This window comes from Gossypium hirsutum, chromosome D04 (assembly GCF_007990345.1).
Source record: "Gossypium hirsutum isolate 1008001.06 chromosome D04, Gossypium_hirsutum_v2.1, whole genome shotgun sequence".
In the NCBI taxonomy this organism is placed as follows: domain Eukaryota; kingdom Viridiplantae; phylum Streptophyta; class Magnoliopsida; order Malvales; family Malvaceae; genus Gossypium; species Gossypium hirsutum.
Genome location: NC_053440.1, coordinates 50,024,982 through 50,038,307, shown reverse-complemented (window position 1 = coordinate 50,038,307; position 13,326 = coordinate 50,024,982). Strand labels below are relative to the sequence as shown.

The window sequence follows — 13,326 nt, the reverse complement described above, 5'->3', positions numbered from 1 at the left end:
CAAAATCTTTCTCAATATATGGAGCATTATAGAATTCACAAATCGTTTCAGGGGTGGCTCTTACTTTCTTCCCCTGTATAGAGATTGTTTCCCACGTAGTTCCCTCTAGTCTCCTAGACTCTCAATCCTTTAAAGATGCATAAAATTCTTGTACAACCGGGACCACGACAGAGTCTTTAGGGATCACATAAAAGCATTCCCGTCTATAATATCGGACCAGAGACCAAATTTCTTGACACAAGATCGTTAATTGTTCAAACCCCATTCCTGAATAAATGTTTTCCCCTGAAGTTCTAAATTTTTTTCCATATTTTGAGTTGGAAAATTCAAGAGGTTTGTAACCGTTGATGATTTGAGTTTATTATTTCTCCTAGACTTCCTTGGAGGTATTTTTAATAGATTCTCTATCTAGAAACTAACAAGCTATCAAGCAATATTCCTAATGGAACAGTAAAAGTAAGTTACGAACCCTTAACCTCGAGTGTAGTGCATCGAATCCTCGTAGAATCATTTTGATGTCATTCTGTGAATGCTTTGTCTTAGTCCCTACACTGCTTAAAAACCATGAGAGAAAAAAGATTTGTAAAACTAGGGTTTAAAGTTGAATAGGGTTTTAGGGTTTATGTGTTTTTAGGAGAGAATGATGTTTAGAGGGATTTTAAGGGTTTAGAATAATGTTTTAAGGTTTAAATTATGGGTATTCTAGGGTTGAAACCTGGTTAAAATAAGTTTAAAACTGACTGGTTTCACCAACGGGACAGTTTAGTCTGCAGAAAATTGCAACAATGTCACGACACAGAACCCCTATGTCGCGATAGCCTTGGCAATTCAACGATGTTGTGACATCGGGGTTCGATGTCACGATACGCTTCGAAATTTTGGAATCATGGGTATATTGTCTGTTGTGTCGCGACACAGAAGTTCTGTGCCGTGACGTCGAGATAATTTTCTTAATTTCTTTGAATCTATGGGTGTGATTGAACATGGAGGTGTCTTGTTATGACATTGACTCTATTTCAACCCCGATTCTCTCTTCCCAAAGTGTTTTAGTTTCTATTAAACATTAGTTGAAAAAAAAATTTAGAGTCTAAACTACTAGTTAGTTAAAAATACAATAATGTACATAAAGTTAAAATTTTATTTAAAGATATGAAGTCTTGCTGTCAGGTTCATCCTTCAACTCCATTAATGTGCTTGTTGATTTTGTTCTTGTTTTGTTTCTATCATTGTTCGTCTAGCATCCGTCGTGCCACTCCGCCTTCTTCCACTTTTGTCGTTCTTTGAACTTACTTTCTCAACTTGCGCTAATCACAGAAAACACTTTCCCAGGCTCTGGGTTGTTAGGGAATTTTACAGATATTTCCAGACATAGCATCCATAACTTTTCCCTGTTTACCTCATTCTTCTAGTGGCCACATTTAAAAATTTCTATCTCACTATTTATCCTCATTGTTAATTCATTGTTTCCCAAATGTATGGTAAACTTAGATGTAGCTAAGAACGGTCTACCCAACAGAATGGGTATCTCACGGTCCTCTTCAAAATCTAAAATAAAAAAATCGACCGAGATGATAAAGCCCCTCACCTTAACCAACACATCTTCACAGTAATCCTTTCGGTTGTATTGAAGACATATTAGCTAACTGCAATGTGATCTAGGTATTTTTAATCTCCCCTAATATGAGTTTTTCATATATAGATAAGGGCATTAAATTGATATTGGTTCTTAAATCACATAGAGCCTTGCTAAAGTGTATGGCCCTTATCATTATAGGTATAGTAAAACTCACCGGGTCTTTTAGTTTTAGGGGTAGCTATTTGGATATGTTCGCACTACACGAGGTGCTTACGTTGACTTGCTCTCCTGTCTTAATTGTTCTACACCTAGACATGATTTCTTTTAAGTATTGGGCTTAATTAGGAACTTTCTTGATTAGATCAATTAAAGGCAAGTTAACATTTAAGGATTTGAATAAGTTCAGAAAACTTACAAATTCAGCCTCACCCCATCTTTTTTTTCTTCCAGCTATGATGGGAATAGTATTTTGGCTAGTGTAGAATCCTTATTTGGCTCTTTTTTCGGTTCAGCTATCGGCTCGGCTACCACTTCTGGTTTCAGTTCCTTTATGCTTCCTGGGGTTTTTTTGAAGATTTTCATGATTCTCTTTATTTGAAATTTGATCTAGTTTTTCCAGGGTACTCAGTACTTTACCCAAATAGAGCATAATGGATTTCACATGCTCCTTCCCCTCTCTCTAAGTATTATTCTCTATGTTGCTTAGGATTCTGATGCCAAGTTTTCTTTTGATGTCGCCCATAATGCTCATCAATTCGCTCATTTGATCTTCTAATTTAGTTAATATTTTCGTTATTTTGATGCACTTAGACTGCACCTGTTATACTTCTGTCCTTATTGACTATATATCCCCCTTGATCCAATCCAAGCATTGACCACATATGGTATGGTCATTTGGGTTGGCCCTTTCCTGAGGTTTTTTTAGATAAAGAGGTTAATACTTAAACATTTTTTATCGGGTTAGAATTGTTACCTCTTCCCTGGTTTCCACCTCACCTCAAGTTTGGGTGATCTCTCCATCCAGGATTATAAGTATTTGAATAAGCGTTTCCACCCCTATTCTCGACGTAATTGCAATCCTCAGTTGGATTATTAATGTAATAGAAGAGAGGCTTATCACCTCCTTATATTGATGACATACTGAATGAGGATTCTATGCGATTGAGTTTGTCCATAATTTGTTGGCATCTATCATCTACCTGGACAACTTTTACCATCGATGGTCTCTGGCCGTAAGTGAATCTTTTGTTTGGCATTTGGCAGGAACTCATCTTCATGTTTTCAATTAGGTCATACACATCCTCATATGTCCTTTTCACTAGGGCCCCTCATATTGCTCCATCTAATCCTGAATGTACGTATGCATCCAACCCATTATAGAGCATCTGCAGCCTCAACCAATCAAGTAAAATCCATCATGTGGGCATCTTTGTATTAACATTTTAAAACGCTTTCAAGCTTCGTGAAAGCTTTCTCCTTCTAGCTATTTAAATGTCATGAGTTTGTTCCATGTCGTGATAGATCCTAGTACCTGCAAGTCTAACTAATTAAATGCGTTATCAATTAAGGAGAAGGGGAACAACCAAAGATGAATAGCATCATCAATGACCTCGTTATGTCTGAACGAATCACAAAGCTGAAGAAACTGTTTTAAGTGCTAATTTTGGTCCTACATAATCGTGCCTCTAAACTGCAGATTATTTTGAATCATCTGGATCATGGCAGGTTTTATCTTGAAGTTATTAGCCATGATGGCTAGCCTTGTTATACTCCCCTGAACCATCTCCAGATTTGGTAGCACATAGTCCATTTCGTTTCGTGCCATAGTTATGTTTGCAAGTAATTGTGGTGGTAGTATGTAACACCCTTAATCCATCACTGTTACTGGATTAGGATTATAGAGTACTACAACACATATAGAATAAAATGGCAACATAAAACCACTCAATTATTAATTTAATTATCAAATTTCGAAACCAATCATCATCCATAGCATATATACGAACACAGGTTTTATTTCGAGCTTAAAGAACCTAAAAACCAATTTAGAAATAATCAGAGACTGGTTTGAAATAAAACAGAAAAATGTAGAAAAAAAATTGAAAATAGGGATCACATAACTGTGTGGCTAGGCCATGTAACATAACCCAGGTCGTGTGGCCAAACCGTGTATAGTTCAAAAATAGGGTCACACAGCCGTGTCACCAGATTGTGTACCTGACCGTGTGTGAATCAAATTAGGGTTACACGACTGTGTGCCAAATCGTGCGTGATTTGAAATAAGTTCACACGGCCATGTCCCTAGACCATGTAACAACCTGAGACCATATGAGAGAAACCTGTACCAAAATTAATAGGCTACATGACCATGTGGTGCGACCGTGTGTGGCACACAGCTATGTGACAGCTCGTGTCCCTGGTCATGCGCACCTAAAATGACTTCCAAAACAAAGCACATTCCTTAGGTGCCAAGAAAAACCAACATGCTCTTATTCGTACCACATATAATCAACGTTTATCAACCAATCAATTCATCCATTCTAGCCTTCTAACTATCATTAAGCATACCAAACTTGTTACCATATAATCATCTAAAAATGCCATCCAAAGATACCTTATCACTACACATTACCAAGATACCAAATATGAAATATATATACATGCCACAAGTAACCACAATTCAAGACTTCAAAATCTATCGATGTCAAAAGATGGTAGGTGTGAACTCCGTTGATCTTATCGACACATTCCGATTATCCAAAATCTATAGAACATAAAAATAGGAGTAAGTATATACAATACTTAGTAAGATCCTACAATTCAATTCAATAACTTACCTTATTCATTTAATAGATAATTGCAAATAGCTATCCAAACTAATATCCCTATCATGACAAAGTTCAATAATTCAATATCAGTAAATAACAATCATACAGATATTCAAAATTCATATTTTGTCCATGTTAATAATACACTGTGTATTTTTTGATTTTTTGATGGAACTTTGTAAAAGAACTCAATACACACGTGCGAACACATTTAATGCTTGTTCGAGCTAGTCAGGTACAAAAATACATGTGTCAAGTTACCCGTCCGAGCTAAACCATTGACAACACAGAAAAAATAACTTGGCCAGGGGTATGTATACATTTAAGGTTACCAGTATAGGCTAAACCTTTAAATCGACAACAAATTACCAGTTTAGGCTAAATCCGTGTCCCATGTATATCCAAGTCTGCAACAAATGCTAGAGCTCGGTCCAAAATGTGAATCATTCAGAAACCTCGTGTTTGAGACTTTTACTCGATCCATCGGAATTATCTCATAATTCAATTTATTATCACATAATCTGATTTCCATTTTAGTGGTTTATATGTAATTATTTAAAAAAATTTATTAACAAATTTTATCCATGGAGTGTAGTATGAACTTACCTGTCAAGTGATTCAACTAACACACAACATAATCGATAATTTTTCCTTTTCCTAGTACGTCTTTCGATCGTTGAGATTCTTAATCTAAAGTATAGTTTAATTTAATTAAATCAATTCACTCAACATAAACAATCAAATTTATACATTTAAACTCCTTTCATTCACATTTTACAAATTAACCCCTAAACTTTACCCTTTATGCAAATTAGTCCCTAAACCCAAAACATCCAAAATTATCCCAATTAAATCCAGTCCAAGCTTAACAGAATTATTTAAGGGATATGTTCAGACATAACTTTCGAAATTTCACAAAATTTCCCTGCAAAATTTAATATTTTGTCAATTTAATCATTTTACTAAAAACTAATCAAAATCACATTACTAAAATGATTCAAACCCATCAACAATCTCTAAACCATACCACTTAACATCAAAAAATTCAAAAAATAAAACATGGGAAACTTCTAAACATTTGAAAGTTCCACAAATTAGTCCCTGAATTAACTAGACTAAGCTTCAACGAACTCAAAAACATAAAAACTGTGAAAAACAGTTTGCAAAATACTCACATGCTATAGGAATGAGCTTAGTCAAATGCTCCCCTAAATTTCCATGGTGTTTTCAATTCCAAACAAAATAAAATGGGGAAGATGATGACTTTGTTTTTCTTAGTTTAAGCTTAATTATTTATTTATTAATTTACCCTTTAATAATCATTCAAATTTCAATCCAAATCACCCTTAAACCATCTACTCATATTATTTATGGTATAATTACCAATTAAAGCCTTCAAATTATAATTACATACTCATTAAAAAAAATTAAAACTTTTGTAGTTTTTACGATTTAGTCTTCTTTATTTAATTAACTATCTAAACGGTAAAATTACCTAGCCAAATTTTAATAAGATATTAGAGAAACTCTGTAAATATTAAATAAATAATAACTATTAACTCACTAGCTGGAATTGTGGTCCCGTAACCACTATTTCTGACACCACAAAAAAACAAGATGTTACATGGTAGATCTTGTGGGTTAGCGTTGTCACCCTCATCGAATAGTAGGTTATCACGTGGTAAATTACCTGTAACAGGTGCCTGGTTCAGCACCTGTTGATGCAGGTGATGATTTTGGCGAATTATTCTCTCTCGATTAATAGTTATCTCTGTAGATGTCCCCTTACTACGAGTCGTATACTTAAACCAAAAAGAAAATAAAAGATGATAGTAAAAATAAAAATAAAATTCATATATATAATTTATTTGTTTTCTAATTATTCTATTCACGCAAAATTTAAAATCAATTTAGTAATGTTGCCTCCCCAAAAACGACGCCAACAACTTGTCCGCCTTTGAATATACTAATGCCATGAGTATAAATACTGCAACTAAGAGATATGAAATTAAGGCAGTGTTTGCAATTATGAGGGTTAGGTTGTAATATAATTACAACATAGTGGGTGAGTACTCCAAGGATCATACCCAAGGGAGCCAAATACTAGATTAATTCTAACCTAAATGCAAATAGGTCTAATTAGCACATTGAATAAATTCTATTACGAATAAACATAAATGAGGGGTTTTTGGTTTTTATAGTTAAATAAATAAAAATATAAATAGAAAGACTCTAGAAAAATAATTTATAAACTTGATCAAATCTATCCATGGGTGGTTAGCTCACTTTGGTGGTCATAACTAATTTCTATTTCTTGTCTCTATTCAATCAACTAGTCATTACTCTAGCAGGATCTTTCTATCTTCCACAAAACTAATGAGTTGACAAGAACTACTTATCTCTAAACCTCATGGTCTAGACCAGTTTGGGGCTACGGTTTTAACGGATAGGTCAAACAAATTTTGGGTTAATTTCCACCGAAATGACTTCCTAGGGTTGTCAAGCTTAGGGTTTATGTTCTTCCTTTCCCAAACAACTGATCTGCTAAGAAAACCTTACATAGAAATTAGTTAATCACACCTCCACTAACTAACCCCCTATAAGAGGATTAGTTTCTCATGGATTTCAGGAACACAGTAAGCTTGATAAAATAAATAGACAGAAAGAGTAAATCGAGAATAGAGTGTAATGGGAAATCCTAATTCTATTTAATAGATGATTGCAAAATCCACAAAGAGTTTGATCAAATCTACAAATCAGATCCTCCAACGAATGCTAACGAAAATAAATTGAAAAGAAATCTAAAACTTAAAAGAAAGGAAAACTAAAAACTAAATTTAAAAAAATTGAGAATATAAAAAGATGTCTATAAAAAGTGTTTTAAGAGCATATTTATAGGCTTAGGGTTGTCGTCGTCCCAACCTTAGGTCAGTTGACGTTCCAGTGTTAAATTTCCATTGTGCAGACCAAAATGCCCCTAGCTCGTAAATATTTCCCATAAAAGGCCGATGTCGCGACACCCTAGTGCATGTGTCGCAACATCAAAGGTAGTATGCTCAGGTTCAAGTAGCTTCAAAGGTGTGTTGTGACATCCCATGGCTAAGTCATGACACCAAAGACAATCTCAAGATTCTTGCAATATGCTCCCTATGTTGCAACACAATGACCAATATTGAGTTCCTACGCCCTTGAATGGTCTCTTGCACGCTCACTAAGTATATTAGCTCACCTTTAGGCCTCATTCGGCCCCTTAGGTCAATAAAAGACTCAAATACTCTTTTTATTTGATTTAAACTAAACTAAGAAAACATAACTAAAATATAATGTAAATGTTTGTATTCAAGCCCCTCAACTATGAAAACTCGTTTAATTTGTTACACTGAATTACGACAGATCATTAACCTCCAACGCACCACAGGTTAGAACATAAAACATATATAATATTTTTGAAAGCACAAGCTCGCGAACACACACTTTGCTTGGCTCATGATACGTAATGGCAGTAATATGTGAACCTATTTCACTTGCAAGAACTTAACTACTTTTTCCTCAAGTCACAAATATTTGAATAAAGGAATTAAGAACATGTGAACCCTAAGTTTTTGCAAAAAAAATATATACAATAATTAAACTATCTGATATTGGGGTTCGCACTCTAAGACTTTGAAGAGTAAGTTTCCTTATACAAGGTAAGTCTCGCAAATTACCCCTATGTTCTTAGGTTCTGCGAACACGTTTCGCATGGTTTCTTCTATTCAGTATGTAAACAGTTATTAAGGGTTCGCAAATAATAGTTTACCATATGTTTGGGTTCACACTTTTACACAATTCATCAATCCTATTCGCAGCAACCTTGGCGAACTCTATATAACCTAAGTCAATTTGATATATTTTATCCTATTGCTTATGGTGAACACTATGCTCAGAATTTTAGTACTTAGGTATGAACTTGTAATTTAAGAATCATCAATCAAACTTGGACTATATTCGTATACTTAAAATTCAGATGTGTTTATAAAGTAAAATTGGTTCGCAAATAAAACATAAGAAATCATACAAATAACTAAGTCCTAGAACAATTGGCGAAGTCAACAAAAAATTAGCTCTAAGCCCAAGTAGAATATCCCACATTGCTTTTTTTTCTCCAAAGTTCATTTGTACCACCTTTCCATTGTTTATGCTTCGTCTAGATCACTCACTTCACTGCCTCACCTCATGCGATCTAACATAGTTACAAAGCACTGTTCATAAATAGCTCACAATATAGAACTCAAATATCATTGTTCATAAAAACACATTTTTAACACAATCACAAAATAGGGTTTACGAAAATGTTTACTCTCAAAACTTAGGATAAAACCCTAAACTCCTGATTAACACTATGGTACGTACATACATGTGGCTATCCTTGAAAACTCACCAATTTTTTCAAAGCTTTAAACAAGATTCGTTTTTCTCTTGTCTTTGCTTGTAAACAATTATGTCAGTTTCACAATTGCACAAACATAAACAAGTCACTAATAGACAAAGCATATTAAAACTCATATATAAACACAAGCGAACCTAGGTTTACACATACTAGTCTTTTAACGAACCTAGTTTCCTTTGTTGCAAACTTTTCTTAATTACTTTTAAGGAAAAGAGTCTTACCTTAAATCCTTAGAGTTAGGTTTTGGGTTCTTGACAACATGAATATCAATGAAATAATTTGAGAGAGTTTTGACTTTCTCAAAAGAATATGAATTTTCAATGAAAGGAGCTTAATTTATACGCATTAAGTGTTTCGATGTTCTTAAGAAACCCTAGTCAAAGTGGAAGTATACAGGAGTTACGTGGATGGGTGGTGTTACGAAAAGAAAAGTAAGTTAACTTCCTAATTTTGGTATAACTACTCTTTAACTACTCCTAATTTTGGTATAACTACTCTTTAACTACTCCTAATTTTGACTTTCAGCCCAAAACAACGATCATAGCTTACCAAGCCCAATGGCAATCCTTGCTTCGCCAAGTCCACTGACTATCATAGTTCTCTAAATCCACCAGTGATCACAGCTCGCCAGGCCTACTGGCGAACACTAGCTCCTATAGGTGAACACCAACTTGCCAATCCTCAAACTCCTAGGCCCTATTTTGGGATGTTACAACTCTCTCCCTCTTAAGAAATTTCGTCCTCAAAATTACCGATGTCAGAACAGAGGAGGATATTGATGCTTCATTGCTTCCTCAGTTTCCTAAGTGGCTTCACCGATCTTGTTGTTTCGCCATAACACTTGGACTAAGGGAATTCTCTTGTTTTGCAATATTTTTTCCTCACAAGCTACAATTTCAACTGGTTCCTCATCATAAGTAAGACCAGGTCATACCTCAATTTCATCTACTAAAAAAACATGGGATGGGTCTGCATGATATTTCCTTAACATGGACATATGGAATACATCATGGATTCGTTCAAGTTTTGGTTGCAACTTGAGTCGACAGGCCACTGGACCAATCCTTTCAACTACTTTGTATGGGCAGATAAATCTTGGACTTAATTTTCCTTTTCACCCAAAACTTAAACCTTTTTCCATAGCAAGACCTTTAATAACACTCGCTCTCCCACTTGGAACTCAATGTCTCGTCGTTTTAAATTAGCATAGGATTTTTTTCTGTCTGAAGCAGTTTTTAGTCATTCGTATATCATTTTTACATTTTCCTCTTTTCGTTAACTAACTTTTGTCCAATTATCCACTTTTCATCAAGTTTTCCCCAACACAATAGGGTTCTACACTTCCTTCTAACAACACCTCAAAGGGTGCAATTTGGATGCTTGCTTATTAGCTATTATTGTATGTGAATTCTGCTAAGGGTAAATAAGATTCCCAGCATCCTGCTAACTCTAACATATAACTTTGCAGCATGTCATCCAGTACATGGACCACCCTCTCTAATTGAGCATCTGTTTGTAGATGATAAGCAGTATTGACGTTAATTTTTGAACTCAAAGCTTCTTGCAGACTTTTACAAAATTTCAAGGTGAATCAAGGGTCTCAATCAGAGGTAATGGAAACTGGTACACCGTAGAGTCGCACTATCTTTATGATGTACAATTCTGCCAGTTTTTGCAATGTGTAGTTTGTACACACTGCTAAAAAATATGAACTATTTGTAAGGCGGTCCACAATTATCCGTATCGCATCTTTCTTTGTCAAAGTTAGCGGCAAGCTTGAAACAAAATCCATGGTGATCCTTTCCCACTTCCAATCTAGAATTTTGAGTGGTTGAAACAATCTTTAGGGAAATTGATGTTCTGCTTTCACCTTCTGACAGACTAGGCACTTCACCATAAAGTCAGTGACATCTCGCTTAAATCTAGGCCATCAATATAGTTCGTGAAAATCATGGTACATCTTATTTCTCCCTGGGTGCATTGTGTAAGGGTTGTTTTGAGCTTTAATAAGGATCGCTTGTCAAAGCTTTACATCATAGGGTACGCATAGCGGAAACAAAGTACCCATTTCTTATTTAGTGCGAAGTCCCCTTGAACCCCCTGTTCCACTTGGCGAACCCACCTAGCCAAGTTTTTATATGTGTCCTACTTCTCCTTTATTTGTTGTAAGAGGTTGGTTTTACTTGCAGTTTTGCGAGCAGTCCACCATCACTTGTCACACTTAACTATGAGAATAGAGCTCATAGTTCGCTCATTGACTTCCTACTTAAGGCATCTACGACCACAATCGCCTTTTCAAGGGATATTCTATCATACAATCGTAGTCCTTCAGCAATTCTATCCACCTTTTTTGTCATAAGTTTAACTTTTTCTGCATGAGAAGGTACTTGAGGTTCTTGTGGTCTATATAGATTGTACATTGCTTGCCATATAAGTAGTGTCGGTAATTATTAACTGCGAACACCATTCCTGCTAAGTCTAGATCATGAGTTGGGTAGTTTCACTCATGAGGCTTCAATTGTCTTAAAGCATAAGCCAGCACCCTTCCTTCCTGCATTAGCACGTAGCCAAGCCCCATGTGCAAGGCATCACTATAGACTACAAAGTCCTTTTCAGATTTTGAATGAATCAGTATAGGTGCTTTGGTGAGTATCACCTTATGTTCTTAAAAGCTTTGTAAAGGTTGTGGCTATGGTGGCGGACACTTTAACGGGCCTGTAATAATAGCATGCTAACCCCAAAATACTTTGCATTTTAGTAACACACCTCGGTGATCTCTACTTTATAATTACCTTAATCTTCTTTGATTCTACATAAACTCCTTCTATCGAAACCACATGACCCAAGAATGTTACCTTCTTTAGTCAAAATTCACATTTGCTGAGCTTCACGAATAGTTTCTTCTCTGACAGAATTTGTAACATAGTTCACAGGTACAACACCCCTCACCCAACCCGATCATCAGACCTAAGTTATAAAATGCTACATCAACTATTAGAACTTATACACATGCTGACATAGCTTCAAACAAGAACAACCGCTACCAGATTTAAACATTTATAGAGGTGTTCGTGTCTAATTAAACACTATACAATATTAGAAATAGTTTTAAAACTGTGATTAGGGTCCATTTATTAAAATTCGGAGAAAACAATGTAGGTATCAATCAAAATAGCAGGTATCGGTATTTAGTAATTTAGGTATCGATACTAATGTAAAAATTGGTACCTTTTTAGCTCTCTGCCAAGTTATGTTTTAAACCATTTTATTGATACTTTGGAAATAGTATCGGTACTTCTATCACGAGTATTGATACTCATGATTTGGGTATCGATACCAAATTGGGTTACTGTCAATATTTCAAAATGTCTCAACCTTATCATATCGATACTAATGTCCTGAGTATCGATACATTCGCCCAAAATGCCAAAAATTTCACAAAAATTTCACAAAAGTTTCCCAAAATGCCTAAATCAATGTTTTTTTCAAGACCCAATTATAGTCCAATTTAACCGAACTTATTATCATCCTTTAAGCATTCATCATGCCACATTCGTACATTTAAATAAAAACATCTAACATGTATTAACTACTTTAATCTCAAACATCAATCTAAACATAAACGAAGTCCAAAGCAACCTTCTCGTTTCATTAACCCAATAAAAGAAATAGAATCAATAAAATAATGTTAATAATCAAGACTAAAGCTCTAACCCATATTGCCTTTATCCAAAGAGTCCAAAGTTTATAAAACCACCCCCTTGAAAGTTTATTTACTTATTAGGATCATTTCCTTGGCTCCTCCACTTACAGCATAAGTGCTACTTATCTGTAAAGATTTAGTGAGGACGGTGTCAGCCTAAATAGGCTCAATGAATGTTCAAAATTACCACAAACATACACAACGCCATATCTTAAGCAAGAGCATACTACGACTCTTTCACATTCATATTTTAATTAAGTCAAAATATTACATTCATGCTACATTATCTCACATGTATAGCTTAAGTACTCACAAGCACATAGATTCAACATATTTCATACATGAATCATTTAATGATAATTTGGCAACTTGAGATTACGAAACATAAAAGTGGACATACATTAGGCATTCCACAACTCGACATACATTAGGCATAATTTCACAACAAGGAAAAAAGTATAAAGAAGGCTTACAGTTGGAACTTAGGATAGGGGTTTAAGCTATTCCTAAACTACTGATTAACACTACGAATTGTGCATACTAGCAGCAACTCTAGACACTCACTAATCACGCTTCCACTTAGAAGCTAAAACCTCAAACAAGCTTTTCATTGCCTGTAGACTTGCTCGTAGTGGCTCCCGATTTAATCAAAACTTTATACACATAATAAACACATTCCAAACTCATAAAAATAGCCTTGAACACTACCAAATAGCAAGGAAAACACAATTCAAGCCTCTACTTTCTCACTACCAAAAACTAACTAGTTTTGCCAAATTTGAAGTTTCGA

The 13,326-nt window shown here is 35.0% G+C and overlaps 1 pseudogene; it reads left to right on the top strand.

The window, feature by feature from the left end:
- The first annotated feature begins 2,985 nt into the window (after positions 1-2,985).
- Positions 2,986-3,080, top strand: LOC121216650 (uncharacterized; annotated as a pseudogene).
- Positions 3,081-13,326: the final 10,246 nt, after the last annotated feature.